We start from the raw sequence: 14,358 nt of genomic DNA on the forward strand, positions 1-14,358 counted from the left end.
ACATTTCTAAATCAGCAGAATTATTTCTGCAGCAAATGGAAATGTACTTGGGAACACAGGATTAGAAATGCACTATGAACTGAATTTTAGCGACACTCTCCTTTGGAAATCTGCTATTGCGAAGATGGGGGAAGCATTTATGGCCTAGGATTGCCATCTAGTGGCTAAATCCTATTAGAACTTCCTCTTTTCTGGGCTTCACCAATCTTCTGTATCTTTCTTCAATCGCTTATCAATCAACAGATCATTAAATGGGCCAGCCCTTTACAGCCCAGGTCATAGCCCTTTCCATTTGTAAACATCCTCATTATTCTCATTTAATCAAGTTTGGCTCCCTACCTTTAAAATCCTAGCTGATAAAAGGAAAGCCTACAATTTCCATATTCTGGAAAACAAATGAGACAGACATATGCATATAGGCCTGATTATTCAGCTTTGGGAAGAAGTTTCAATGGCCCAGGGAAAATGAAAAGATGTGGTACACAAGAATTGGTCTTCTTATCTGTGGTATCTCTACCCCCAAGCACTCAGACTGGCATGTGGTAGAAATGCAGTGTGTTGTTGAGAGTGGGAAGTATCCAGAGTCAGAGACGTTGGATTCCATTTCATCTCCCTTCTACACCCCAGACCCTGGATGACTCCATGTCAGATAAGCAGCTACGATGTGGGGAGAACCTACTCAGCCCACAGCCTTGGGCCAGCTTCCCTGGTAATCCAGACTAGCTGCAAGCAGGAGCCAACACAAGGAAACCATTGAAAGGCAATTGAGAAATAAGCTATGCATAGTAGTGGTATCGGCAAGAGCAAGGAGAAATGGGTAAGGGCTGGAATTATCTGGAAAGAACCAGAGAGAAAGGGAGATTGGGAGGGGTTTGGGGGAGGGTGAGTGGGATTTAAACAGGAGAAGAAGGAGAGCTGTTGCTGGTGGAGAACTCAGCGTTAGGAGACATTTAGATATGAACAGGACTATGGGGTTTGGGAAGACTGGAAACAATAATAGGAGTCAGGAAAACAGGCACTGTGGGACTGTGTTTCTATGAACCCAGAAGCATTTCCCTGCCTCGATGGTTGGCATTCTGAGCTGTCTGGGTGATGTGCATGACTCAACTTCTAGTGGGCAACTTCTTGCACCAGCACCTTCTTTTTGGTTCTCTGCCACTCATCTTCCCTCCATCTGTCCAGGTAACCACGCTCTGGGCATAGGAATGGCTCCAAGGGACTTCCCAGAATGCATCATTGAAAATCTACTTCCCAGAGGAATCTGGGGCTCCCCTCACATCCAGATCTGTGTGTATACGTTTCATTCACACAGGCTTCACAAGAAAACCTCAGATAAAGTTTAAAGGATGGAGACAAAGGATGCCAGATCCAGAAGGGAGTGTTGAGGTCATCCTGTCCAACCTTCTCACTGGTCACAGATGGAATGACTGGGCAGAGAGGATGGCCCTTCCTTAAACAAAAAAATACAAACCTGGGTCTCCAACTCGCACTCCAATGCTACTCCTAGTTGACCCCCTTGCGTCCTGTAAGAGACAAAGGGAACGGAGTCTTTCATCTCCTCTCAAATTCCTGCCAGGAGTTAAGATGGCCAGGATCTCAGACAGAGGTCCCAGTTCAGAGGCAGTGAAGGTCAGCACCAGAAGAGCCACGGGCTTCGGTTTCAGAGAGTTCTAGGTTTGTTCAATTCCTGTCTTGCTTCCCAACAAATATGGTCATCTGCATTAGAACAGGTTTTTTAAGAGTGGGCACTGAAGTCAAACTGGGTTTGAATCTCAGCTTCACACCATGTGAGTCTGGCACCTGGAGTGAGGTCTCTAACTTCTCTGAGCCTCAGTTTCCTTTATATAAAATGATAGTCATAATAAATCCCCCCCATAGATTGTTGTGACAATAAACAATACACTACATGTAAAGTATTTAGACTATGTCTAGCATACTGAACGTTTAAGAAATATTAACTTATTGTTGTTGTTTAGTTGAATGACCTTGATCGAGTTGCCTATAGGCTGTGAGTTTCAGTCTTTTCATCTGTAAAATAGGGATAAAATTTCTACCTCTCAGTGCCTGTGATGCTGATTAAGTGAGGTCATACAGGTGCAGCACCTTAGCACAGCACCAAGCATGCAGCAGGCCCTCGATCAACATCTATTTCATGAGACTCATATGAGATGCTGTCCTCGTTTGCTAGCAGCCAGAATGCAATATACCAGAAACGAAATGGCTTTTTAAAAGGGGAATTTAATAAGTTGCTAGTTTACAGTTCTAAGGCTGAGAAAATGTCCCAATTGCAACAAGTCTATAGAAATGTCCAATCTAAGGCATCCAGGGAAAGATACCTTGGTTCAAGAAGGCCGATGAAGTTCAGGGTTTCTCTCTCAAGTGAGAAGGCATATGGCAAACACAGTCAGGGCTTCTCTCTCATCTGGAAGGGCACATGGTGAGCACTGTGTCATCTGCTAGCTTTCTCTCCTGGCTTCCTGTTTCATGAAGCTCCCCGGGAGGCATTTTCCTTCTTCATCTCCAAAAGCCACTGGCTGGTGGACTCTGCATTCTCTGCTCTCTCTGAATCTTTCACCTTCTCCAAAATGTTTCCTCTTTTATAGGATTCCAATGAACTAATCAAGACCCACCCGAATGGGTGGAGACACGTCTCCACCTAATCCAGTTTAACAATCACTCTTGATTGAGTCACATCTCCAGGGAGATGATCTAATTACAGTTTCAAACATACAGTACTGAATAGGGATTAGAAGAAACAGCTGCCTTTACAAAATGGGATTAAGATTAAAACATGGCTTTTCTAGGGGACATACATCATTTCAAACCAGCACAGATGCCTAAAAGGTAACATTCCCTCAGCCCTCACTGCCAACCCTCTTCTTTTCTTTCCAACAGGGTTAAATAAAAGTGAATAATATGAACAGATCTTAATTCACCAAGAATTTAAAAAAAAAAATCAATAGCACCCAATAAATAATGAATGCTCTTTTGTGCATCAATAACAAGGGCAACACTCCAACCACAAAGAACAACTTTTCTACCACCAGACATGTGAAGGAAATAAGTAAAGGTCACAAAATAATCCGTAATTGTAACCTGAGCCCAATAGATACATCCTGCAGCAACCCCTATCTGCAAATAATATATTGATGGGCTGTAACAAATGCATCTCAAAGAGAGAGTATAAGAGGGAAGGGAATAAAACATCAAATCCTAAATCATATAAAAATGTCTCCTCTCATTAGGAAAACTGTAACACGTTTTAGAAACCTAAACAAATATTTCATGGAAACTTTTTTCCAAACAGACAGAAAGTACAGAAGCTGAGGCCAAAATTCAGCTAGCAGAAGTGACTTTCCCGACTGGTGTCAAATCAGGATGAGAGGGAGGGGGTTGCAGGTGCTAAAGGAAGCCTCCCTTACTCTTAGCCACAGCTTGAAAATTCTCACATTAGCGACTTACTATTTTGAATGTAGGCCATGCTTTTCAAGGTGGAACAAGCGTGGAACATCTTTCTGGCACATCAACTTACTGGGAAAATCTGAGATGTTATTTTTTATATTGAAACAAACAGCCTACTTATGGAATAGAATGCAAAATGTACACATTTTTAAAATCAGAATCCTCTGAATAAATGTCGCACTTGCACAGTGGCATTCAGAGAGTGCCACCAGGATCTCAGAAGTTCAAGTTTACCTTTCACTTGTCCCCATCATTAAGAATTAAGGTAAAGCATCACGTCTCTTGGGATCCCATTTACACTGCAGACACCTTTAGGAAGAAATATAGGTTAGACAAGGGGTCAACCAACCTTTTCTAAAGGGCCAGTTAGGAAATATTCCAGCTTCACAGAGCATACAGTGAAGTATATATAACTTTGTGATTATAGTGCAAAGACAGCCATAAATATTATGCCAACAAGTGGGGGGAATGTGCTCCAATAGAACTTATTTGTAAAACCAAGTGGCAGGCCAGATCTGGCCAATGGGTGGAAGTTTGCCACCCTCTGGGTTAGACAGGCACCCATCATCAATACCTTAGTGAAGATTAGATTAATGTACAATATTCTAGAATGTAAAGTCCATGAAAGCAGAGACCCTCCTATCTAGTACTTGGAGGGTCTAGTACAGTCCCTGAAGTCTGCTACATGCATTGAGTGATTATATAAAGGAATTATTAGGTTCTCAGACTAGCCTCTATTCTATTAAGAACTTGAAGGAATGGAACTCGGGATAGGTAAGGTTTGATTAAAAGAGAAGTTCTCAAAAATTCCAAATAATGGATAATGTCAGCCCAGTTGAAAAAGCAAAATGTCAGACTCTGAGCCTGTCAGATGTCAGACTCTGAGACTGTCATACCCAAATGTCAGGAATTGGGTATCTAGGAGGAAGGGATGCATGGATAAATTGGAAGAAGTATATGGAAAGGAAAGAAGCAGGTGAAGAAACAGACAGATGGACTTCACTAAAGTCTTCTTCTGTTGCAGTTAACAGAATCCCAATGCAAACTGGTTTAGACTGGGAAAGGATTTCTTCATTCCATGTAACTGAAGAGTCTGGGGCTACAGGCATGGCTGGGTCCAGATGCTCAAATGTTGTCAAGAGTTTCTCTCCCTCTCTTAGCTAATTTTTTCCAGATACCCTTTATTTTCAGGCAGTCTCTCTCCTCAGTAAAGTAAGCTCCATGCTGGCAGTTGCTCTGGGTTACCTTCTACCAGTGTAGTAACCCCAACAGAAAAAGCTTTTCCTTTCTAATGGGTTCAGCAAGAATCCTGAGGCTGATTCTTACTGAATCAGCTGTAGCCAGTATCCATCTGTCTACCAGTCACAGTATTGAAAGGCAGTATCGGGAATGGCCACCTCTCAGCCCAGGGTGTGGTCAGCCTCCCCAAACCACATGAACCAAGGGCAGGGGAGTGATGGTTCCCAAGGAAGAACTGGAATGCTGTAATCAGGGGGGGCAAAGATGTTGAGAAGGCAGAATCATAACTGTCCGTGAACTTCTACATCATCAATTTTCCCTGGGCCACCTGTACCTGCCCTCTGAGAGGTCAATCAACAGATGACACCTACAAAGATATACTCTGTATATAGTAGCCCAAATCAGCCATCGTCCATAATTGCCTACACACTTCTCTGTGAAAGTGAAGAACTGGCTCCACGTGTGTTCATCCATCTACAGATTAAATAAGCACTCACACTGTGTATTTTAGTCCCTCTACTTCCCCTTCATAACTTGCATCACATAAGCACTCATTCCATTTTGGGCTTCTCCACTAGTGTATTAGTTCCATGAAAGCAGGGACCACGTCCCAATAACCCCAAGAAGAGTAGGTGCTTGATAAATATTTATTGATTGAAGAAATGAAAGCAGAGTTTGCAATTCACCCTGAGAGCAAAAGGAACACACTTAAGGATTTTTAGTAACAGTTGCTTTCAACGTGCCTTTGCCAAAAGTCTCTTTGCCTGTGCAAGTGTTATCCATGCATAAGACCCATTCTCGTTGCCCATCCTCACGAGAGTGGACTCAGAATCCCCGCCAGCCACAGCAATCTCATTCTCCTCTGAAGCACAGAGCTCATTAACATTATTACTCATTTAGTAGCTAATTGTTCTGCTTTGGGACACTTCTTGAATTGTATTAAACTGTTTAGTCCTCATACACAGTTGTTTCATTGTTAAGGTAATTACTCAGTTTTCAAATGAACTAAGACAGAAACAGAAGCAGACATCTTTTTTGTACCCCAGAACTTAACATTGTGGTGTACAAAATGTAGATGATCGATTAATGCTTATCATGAGATTGATCAGACATCTTTTCTCAGGATGCAAGGATATCATAAAATCATTTTCCACAGAATTTTTTATAGAATTAATAAGTTTACTCAAAACCAAATTATTTCTAACAAAGGTATATAGGTTTATTCAGACAATTTTAGTAAAATCTGAAGTATATACACACACACACATATATATATAAATTCTATCTTATGGTAAATATCTGTGGTGTAAGTAAAAAAAATCTCCTTCAGCCAGGTATCTATAATACCTCAACAATCTACACCAGGGTCTATCAGTCTCAGCACTACTGATGTTTGGGGCCAGATTTGTTGGTTGGGGGGCAGCTATCCTGTTCATCATAGGATGTTTGGCAGTTACCCTGGTCTCTTACTGTTATAGTTTGCTAACGGCCAGAATCCACTATACCAGAAATGGAATGGCTTTTAAAAAAGGGAATTTAATAAATTGCTAGTTTACAGTTCTAGGGCTGAGAAAATGTCCCAATTACAAGTCTATAGATATGTCCAGTCAAAGGCATCCAGGGAAGGATACCTTGGTTCAAGAAGGCCGATGAAGTTCAGGGTTTCTCTCTCAAGTGAGAAGGCACATGGCGAACACAATCACAGTTTCTCTCTCTTCTGGAAAGGCACATGGTGAACATGGTCAGGGTTCCTCTTTCATATGGAAGGGCACATGGCAGACACGGCATCGTCTACCAGCTTTCTCTCCTGGCTTCTGGTTTCATGAAGCTCCCCAGGAGGCATTTTCCTTCTTCATCTTCAAAGGTCGCTGGCTCATGGACTCTGCTTTGTGGTGCTGCAGCATTCTCTGCTCTCTCCAAATCTCTCATTCTCCAAAATGTTTCCTCTTTTATAGGACTCCAGTAAGCCATTCCAGACCCAACCAAATGTGTGGAGACACATCTTCCCTAATCCAGCTTAACAACCACTCTTGATTGGGAGACATCTCCAGGGAGATGATATAATTGCAGATTCAAACATACAGTATTCCATAGGGATTATCCTGCCATTTAATGAAATGGGATTTTGAATAAAACATGGCTTTTCTAGGGTCCATACATCCTTTCAAACCAGCACACTTACCAAGTGCCAGTAACAACCCCCATTCCCATCCCCAATTGTGGTAATCAAAAATGTCTCCACTTGAATAGGACCTGAGATTTGTTGCTGTGATGCCCCGATCTATCCCAGAGTAATTTGGGCAGTGAATAAAGGAGTATTTGCAAAGTCCCTTTGGAGGACTGGGAAGAAAGGAGGAAATATTCAACTTCCCATTTGAAGAATTTCTGATATTCTCGCAAGCAGTGGGAACAGCCAAACCAATAGGCTGAGCCCTCGATCTTGGGGTTTGCCCCTATGAAACTTATTCCTCCAAAGGGTAGGCTAAGCCTACTTGAAATTAGGACTAAGAGTTACCCCCAGAGAACCTTTTTTGTTGCTCAGATGTGGCTTCTCTCTTTAAATTAATTCAGTAGGAGAACTCACTGCCCACCCCCTCTACATGGGACCTGACTCCCAGGGGTGTAAACCTCCCTGGTTATGTGGGACAGAAATCCTGGGATGAGCCAGACCCCAGCATCAAGGGATTGAGAAAGCCTTCTTAATCAAAAGAGGAAAGAGAAAATGAGATAAAATAAAGTTTCTGTGCCTGGGCTATTTCAAACAAAATTGAGATGCTATCCTGGAGGTTATTTTTATGCATTATATAGATATCCCTTTTTAGCTTATAATTTTTTGGAGTGGCTGGAGGGAAGTACCTGAAACTGTTGAACTGTGTTCCAGTAGCATTTATTCTTGAAGACAAGTATATAAAGATATAACATTTACAATGTGATTATGTGATTGTGAAAACCTGTGTCTGATGCTTCTTTTATCCAGGATATGGACAGATGAGTGAAAATATATACAGATAAAAAAGAGATAAATACAAAAAAGAAGAAATAAATAATGGGGGGGGACAAAGGGTGAAATAAATTGAGTAGATGCAAATGTTAGTGGTCAATGAGAGGGAGTGTAAGGGGTATGTTATATATGAGTTTTTCCTTTCTATTTTTATTTCTTTTTCTGGAGTAATGCAAATGTTCTAAGAAAAATGATCATTGTGATGAATACACAACTATGTAATGATATTGTGAGCCATTGATTTTACACCACATATGTAATATATGTGTGTAAAGGTTTGCCAGTAAAAATATTTTTTGTAAATATCTCCAGACATTACCAAATGTCCCCTTGGGGTAAAATAATCCCTAGTTGAGAACTCCAGATAGCAGGGTGGCCCTGAAAGAGTGTCAAACCTGAGTTCTTACAGAGTATGCTAGAAAGAGTCTTCTTATTCTGCAGCTGCTCAAACACACACCCACATATGCATATATACTCAGGAAGAAAGAAACAACCCAAAGGAGAGGTACCCAGGGATGAGAGAAAGAAGAAGCCAATTAGTCTATTTATATTTCCTATTCCTGCCCCTACTACTCCTCCTTGTGTGGAAACGTTAAGGCTTGAAGAGATAATGGGCCCCCAATCTACCTGTTGTAAATGGTTGTCCTTGGCCACAGTGCTCTTAGTTTTTTCTTACTCAAGTTTGGTGTAACAGAAAGGAAAGACATCCATGACTATAAAACCCAACTTTGGCCCCATTCCTTGCTAGTTTTTGCCCTTGTGCAAATTTCTGACTCCTTCAAACCTCCAGGGTTCATCCATGACAGAGATTGTACTACTGTCCTGCAGGAGTGTTGTGGAGACAGACAGCACTGTACTGGGCACATGATAGGTCATTAATAAGTGTCAGATCCTTTGTCAGTTTCCTGTGGCTGCCATACAAATTACAACAGATTTAGTGGCTTAAAACAACACAAGTTTATTGTGTTCACTTCTGAAGGTAAAAAGTCTAAGATGGTTCTCACTGGGCTAAGATCATGGTATTGGCAGAGCTGTGTTGCCTCTGGAGCTGTAGAGGAGAATCCATTTCTATGCCTTTTCCAGATTCCAGAGGCCAACTAAATTTCTTGGCTTGTGGCCCCTTCCTCTACCTTCAAAGCAGCCATCATTCTACTCTTCCTTCTCTTTCCATTATCTCATCTCCTTCTCTGGCCCTGACTCACCTGCTGCCTCCTTTTACTTATAAGGACCCTGGTGATTACAATGGGCCTACCTGAATAATCTAATGTTATTCTTAATCACATTTGCAAAGTCCCAGTTACCATAGAAGTTAACAGATAACATATTTATAGATTCCAGGGATTAGGCCATGGACATCTTTGGACCCAAAGATTCACGTTTGTCCCATACGAAAAATGTGTTCACCCCATACCAACATCCCCCAAAGTCTCAGCTCATTATAGCATTGACTTAATCCAAAAATCTCATCTAAACCTTATCAGTTTAAAAGTCCCAAATCTCATCATCCAAAACATTTAAATCAGGTATGAGTAAGACTTGGGAATGTTCCATCCTCAGGCACAATTCCTCGTCTGTGAATATGTGAAACTTAAGAAACAAGTTATCTACATCCAAAATACCAGTGTGGGAAAGACATAGGATAACAGCTATAGACATTCCCATTAAAAAAGGATAAATGGAAGGAGAAAAGGAGTCATGGATTCCAAGCAATTTCTTTCTACTTTATCTCCCTCTCCCCTTTTGTTTGTATAATCTTTTCTCACTTAAACACCAAGCCCATCTTTCATCCAAGACATCCCTCCAGGAGAGTTGGAAAGGAGGTTTTCTAAGTTGTCCATTCTGCTAGGCTGGGCAATGACTACTGCATGGATAAAGGTTGATGAGAAAGAGCAGTATTACATGTGGTGAAGAATCTGGCCGTGAACCTGAGGTCCATCACTGACTAACATGTGTTGGAGAATCAGTATGTGGAGTGGGTGAGAATGTAGAGTCTAGAACCAGAGTACCTGGATTTAAACCACACCTCAGCTTGCTACAATGTGTGTGAGCATCAGCAAGGTACTTAACCTCTCTATGCCATGGTTTGCTCAATAGGAAATGAAAATTGCAATAATAACACCTCACTCATAGTGTTGTGAGAATGAAATGAGTTTACATAAGTCAAGTACTTGAAACTGCCTGGAACAAGATAAATAGTCAATAATATATTGATCAAATTCTGCAAACTCTTTGAGACTCTGATGTTACAGAGTTGTTACAAGGATTCAAGGAAATGTATGCACAGTGCTGCACATCATGTCTCGGACACAGCATTTGTTATTGTTACTATTGACGAGATGCAAAAAGGTGGAAACAGACCAGAAGGCGCTGTAACATGACCCATTATCACAGCTAGCAACATTGCTCAAACCAAGGTCCTCACACATGACCATCACCTTTAATCTAACTTCTTATTGGTAAAGGTATGTATGTGAATCAGCCATTCCAATGTTGAAGGCCCTCAACATTGCTGCTTTTAAAAAGGGGCAAGTATATATCAGTCACTCACCTGTGACATAGGATTTTTTGGCATTTTCTCTCATTCTTCCTGGAATATAGCTTTGTTTTTGCCACCCTCTGTGCAGGAGAAGAGAAAGTTTCAGCACCCCAAATATTGCCAATATTTGTGCCTGACACCAGACAGAAGGAGGGGGAAAAAAAAATCAAGTCCATCTGATCTAAACAGCTCTGAAATTTCAGGTTGGGCACATGTGGAATTTTAATGAGACAAATAACGCATAAAATTTACAAGCAATCATAATGGATAATGAAGTTATTGTTCTCCTCTTAAAGCAATGAAATTAATGACCAAAATTCTATGAATTCTCTCGGATGATTGATGGAAGAAATAAACCTAATTTTATTGTGTTTGTAATGAACTGACAGAGCCTAAACCACTGATAGTCAAGTTGGAGGGAGGGAGGGCATTTGTAAGCAGAGAAAAAAGACACGTAGACTTCATTGACGGAACATGGGCTGGAGTTTAATTGAAAAGCGGTGCAGTACTGATTTTACTGTTCATCCTGGGAAGGGAAGAAATGGTATGTAGGAGTACTTAGAAGGTTACAGATTATTTTTTCTATAAATCTATAAATTGTGAGATGAGGGCTTAAAACATCTAATCGTCACAGAATTCCGATTTTTCAACAAATTTATCACAATGTTTTACTAAGAAACAGATGACTATTTCTTTCACTTCCTCATTCTCCTCTGTCTCTCCCTCTTCCTCTCTTTTTCTCCCTCTCTTTCCCCCTCTCTCCCTTTCTCTCCTTTCCCTCTCTCTCTCTTCCTCTTCCTCTCCTTCAGGTTGGCCTCATAGCCATTGACTGCTTGACATCCCCCCAAATTGTGGCACTGTCACAGTAAGGCAGGGCTTTGTTTTTCTCCATCCAGATTTGTTTTCCAGGAATCAGGTGTACATCGTGGTCTCAGATATGCTTCGTGGATCATGCCTTCTTGACTTTGTTGTTGGACCATTGGACTGAGTGATGTAACCAGTCAACCATTCATTCAACATAGGTTCAAGTCTTAAATTACTAAATGAGATGAGCCTAATAAAAGTACTTGTCACAGTGACCAACAAAGAGTAAGCGTTAAGTCAGTGTTGTATTGTCATCATCATTTGAGTGCATCATCACCATTGTGATGCTCTCTTATAACTCTCTTTCAAAGGTCGCTATTGTAGTAACTCTTACACTGTTCCAGTCGCCCACTAATGGCTCACAAACTAAAAGAAACAGTTTACCTGTAGTCAGCATCTCAAAGAAATTGAGTAATTGCTCTTTCCTTCTTTCATAAGCCACCTAATGTTGATGGGTTTTATGATTGGTAGCCAGAGGCCTGTTGCTTATTCATCTTGCTGTGTCTTAATCAGTTAAAGTATTTCATCTAAGAGCTCTTTGCTGCGTGCCCAGCTAAAGACTGTAGGCTCTGCGGTAGTTCACAATCAAGGCCAAACAGCAAAATCACCAAGAAAAATCATTTAAAACACACATTCCTGGACTGGCTGCATGCTCTAGAAATTCTTGCATAGCAGATATGAGATGGATCCTGGAAATCTCCATTTTAGTGCCTGACCCTGCCCCCCCCCCCCCACGCCTCCACCAACCGTCATCTTGACCTATCAGATGATTACATCACCCTCTGCCTCTCTGTACTCCCATCTATTTTGTACATGCTTGACAAATGATCACCCTAAATCTCATACCTGCTAATATTTGTTGAGAACTTACAATGGCACCTGATACTATGCTGAGCCCTTACCATTCATCATCATCTCATTTAATCTTCAAAATGATTCTAAACTGTAGACATTATATCCCCATTTACTGATGAGAAAATTGAGGCTCAAGGGGATGAGAGGACTAATCCAAGAGCGCACAGCTGGTTAGAATGGAAATGAGGAAATCCAGGTGTGTCTCATCACAGAGCTTTAGCTCTTAAATTCCTACAGAATAAGGGTTCATATCTTTCATTACAACCCTCCCTTGCCAAAGGCTCCCTATTCTCTGCAGCAGGGATCATAAATTAACATTTATATAAAGAGGGGCCAGGCTGCAAATGCAGGTACCTGAACCTGGGTGGAGAAAAGAAATGGGAGCTAAGCTTCCTTTGCTGTGCACAAGTTTCATGCCTGCCCAGGAATAATGACTTTCAAACGCAACGACCAGGTCCTTGACTATCTACCTTAAGGAAATTGTCATCAGCGTTATCAAGTACAATTGATTCAAGCACTGGTTGGTGTGTTCTTCCTATATTTGCTGTTCTCTTACTTTTGCTTTTTAATTATGACAATCTCAGTGTCCCAGCTCAGGCATTAATTTTCCAAACATGAGTCTAAAGCTGACTCTTTGGAGAAGAGGAAGTTAAAAGGTCCAGAGGCTCACACAGTTCAACCCAGCTTGTCTCACTGACCCCACCCACCCACCTCCTGTTTGCCCCATTCTTGGGTCCACTGACCCCACTCTGAGAGCCTGTAGACACTTCAGGATCCCTAAGAAAGGGACTGGGGCATCAGACGGAGGGGGCTCCATCTACCACATAGTAAATATATGATGGTTGTCAAATTACTGAATATTTCTAACCTTCAGTTTTCTCATCTGTGAAATGGGATGAACAACCATAAGCACTCAGAGAATCACTTTGAGGGTTAAGTAAAGCCCTTGGCCTACTGTCCGTCTCATAGTAAGTGCTTAATAAATGGGCGCCGTTAGGATGAATTGATGGTAGTGAGATTAATAATTGAAACAATCATATTACTCAACCTAGAGCATAACAATTTGAGATTTGCCCAGACCAGCACTCTCTCATGGTCTTTCTGATTGGCGGTAACTCAGGGAGGAAAACAACAGATAGAAAGATGTCTCCCCAACCTTTGTCTTTCTCCCCATCCCCCAGATCCTATCCCACCACTAACCATACCCATGGCAAACTGAATGGCCTCCTACTTTCTAACTAAGACTTTTTGCTTTATCTTCTCCTATGTGATAGTAATCAGTTTAACCTGATTTTACCAGGAAGCCACCACTTGGTCAGGAGGAGAGCCCTGGACCTAACACCCATTAGAGATGACCTTAGTTGTTCAGACCAAATTATTAGCTTATGAGAATTTCTTTGGTACATTGGTTCCAATGCATTCAGAGTTCACTAGAGCATACTCCACCAAACAGAAGCCATTCATGATGCCCTGTGCAAAAGGAGTTCTATGATCACATACGTTCAAGAAATTTTGTATGCTATGACCTCTCTTGAAGATCAAAAATGCACATTAGTATATAATAAAACCTCTGAGAAATCCTGCATAAAGGAAACAGTCTTTGTTTAAGCCAGCATTTCCTAAACATTTTATCATAAGACCCTTCTTTCCTATTATACCTGCTAATTCCTGAGACATTAGTGATTTACACAGCACATTTTTACAAGGCCATCTTTGCCAAAACTTGCCAATTGTCAAGTGCTTTCCCAAAGGAGCTCTAGAGGATGAGTTGGGGAGCCAGGGAGAGAAAAAATGGAGACCAAGAGTTTAGGTGAAAGCAAAATAAATGTGATAGTCCCGCCTTCTTAACAAGTTTGAAACCAAATGATTTCCTATCCCACTGTCCTCTAAAGGAGGAGATGGAGGAGGAGGTGAGCAATTTGATGGGGACTTCTCCTCTTCTCTCAGTGCAAGCACCATGTCCTCAGAGTAACCCCCTCCAGCCACCCCATCTAACAAGGCCCTTCCCAGCCATATGTCCGCTGACCCTGCTGTACTGTCTCCATAGCTTCCAGCATTTTCAGAAATCATAGTCTTCATTATTTGGTTATCGTCTGTCTTACCCAAACAACATGAACTTCATGAGTGCAGGCACCCCCTCTGTCTTATTCACTGACTCTTACCCAGAGCCCAGAACAGAACCTGGCAGGTAATGGCGCTTGACATAGATTGGACAGGTGGGCGAAAAGGTGAACTGATGAGCACATGAACAACCAAAAACTCAACAACAAAAGAGGACTGTTGAAGCTGAAGCTGTAAACTTGCCCTCATTCGCTGCAAAACTCAGAGAGAGAAGGGAGGCAGCAGTCCCATCCATTTCCTGTGTTCTCCAATTCTGTATTATTGCCCCAGTCTGTTCACC

The 14,358-nt window shown here is 41.6% G+C and overlaps 1 protein-coding gene and 1 long non-coding RNA gene across 3 annotated transcripts in view; one reads left to right on the plus strand and one right to left on the minus strand.

Moving 5' to 3' along the window:
* The window catches only part of CADPS (calcium dependent secretion activator), a 494,336-nt gene that overhangs the window by 275,782 nt on the left and 204,196 nt on the right, over nt 1–14,358 (plus strand). The gene's annotated exons all lie outside the window — the stretch shown is intronic.
* The window catches only part of LOC143656976 (uncharacterized), a 48,471-nt gene continuing 37,828 nt past the window's right edge, over nt 3,716–14,358 (minus strand). The window contains exon 3 of the long non-coding RNA XR_013162666.1: nt 3,716–3,771. This is a non-coding gene — a long non-coding RNA (uncharacterized LOC143656976). The remainder of the gene's footprint in view (nt 3,772–14,358) is intronic.

Source organism: Tamandua tetradactyla, chromosome 15, assembly GCF_023851605.1.
Source record: "Tamandua tetradactyla isolate mTamTet1 chromosome 15, mTamTet1.pri, whole genome shotgun sequence".
NCBI classification, from domain to species: Eukaryota; Metazoa; Chordata; class Mammalia; order Pilosa; family Myrmecophagidae; genus Tamandua; species Tamandua tetradactyla.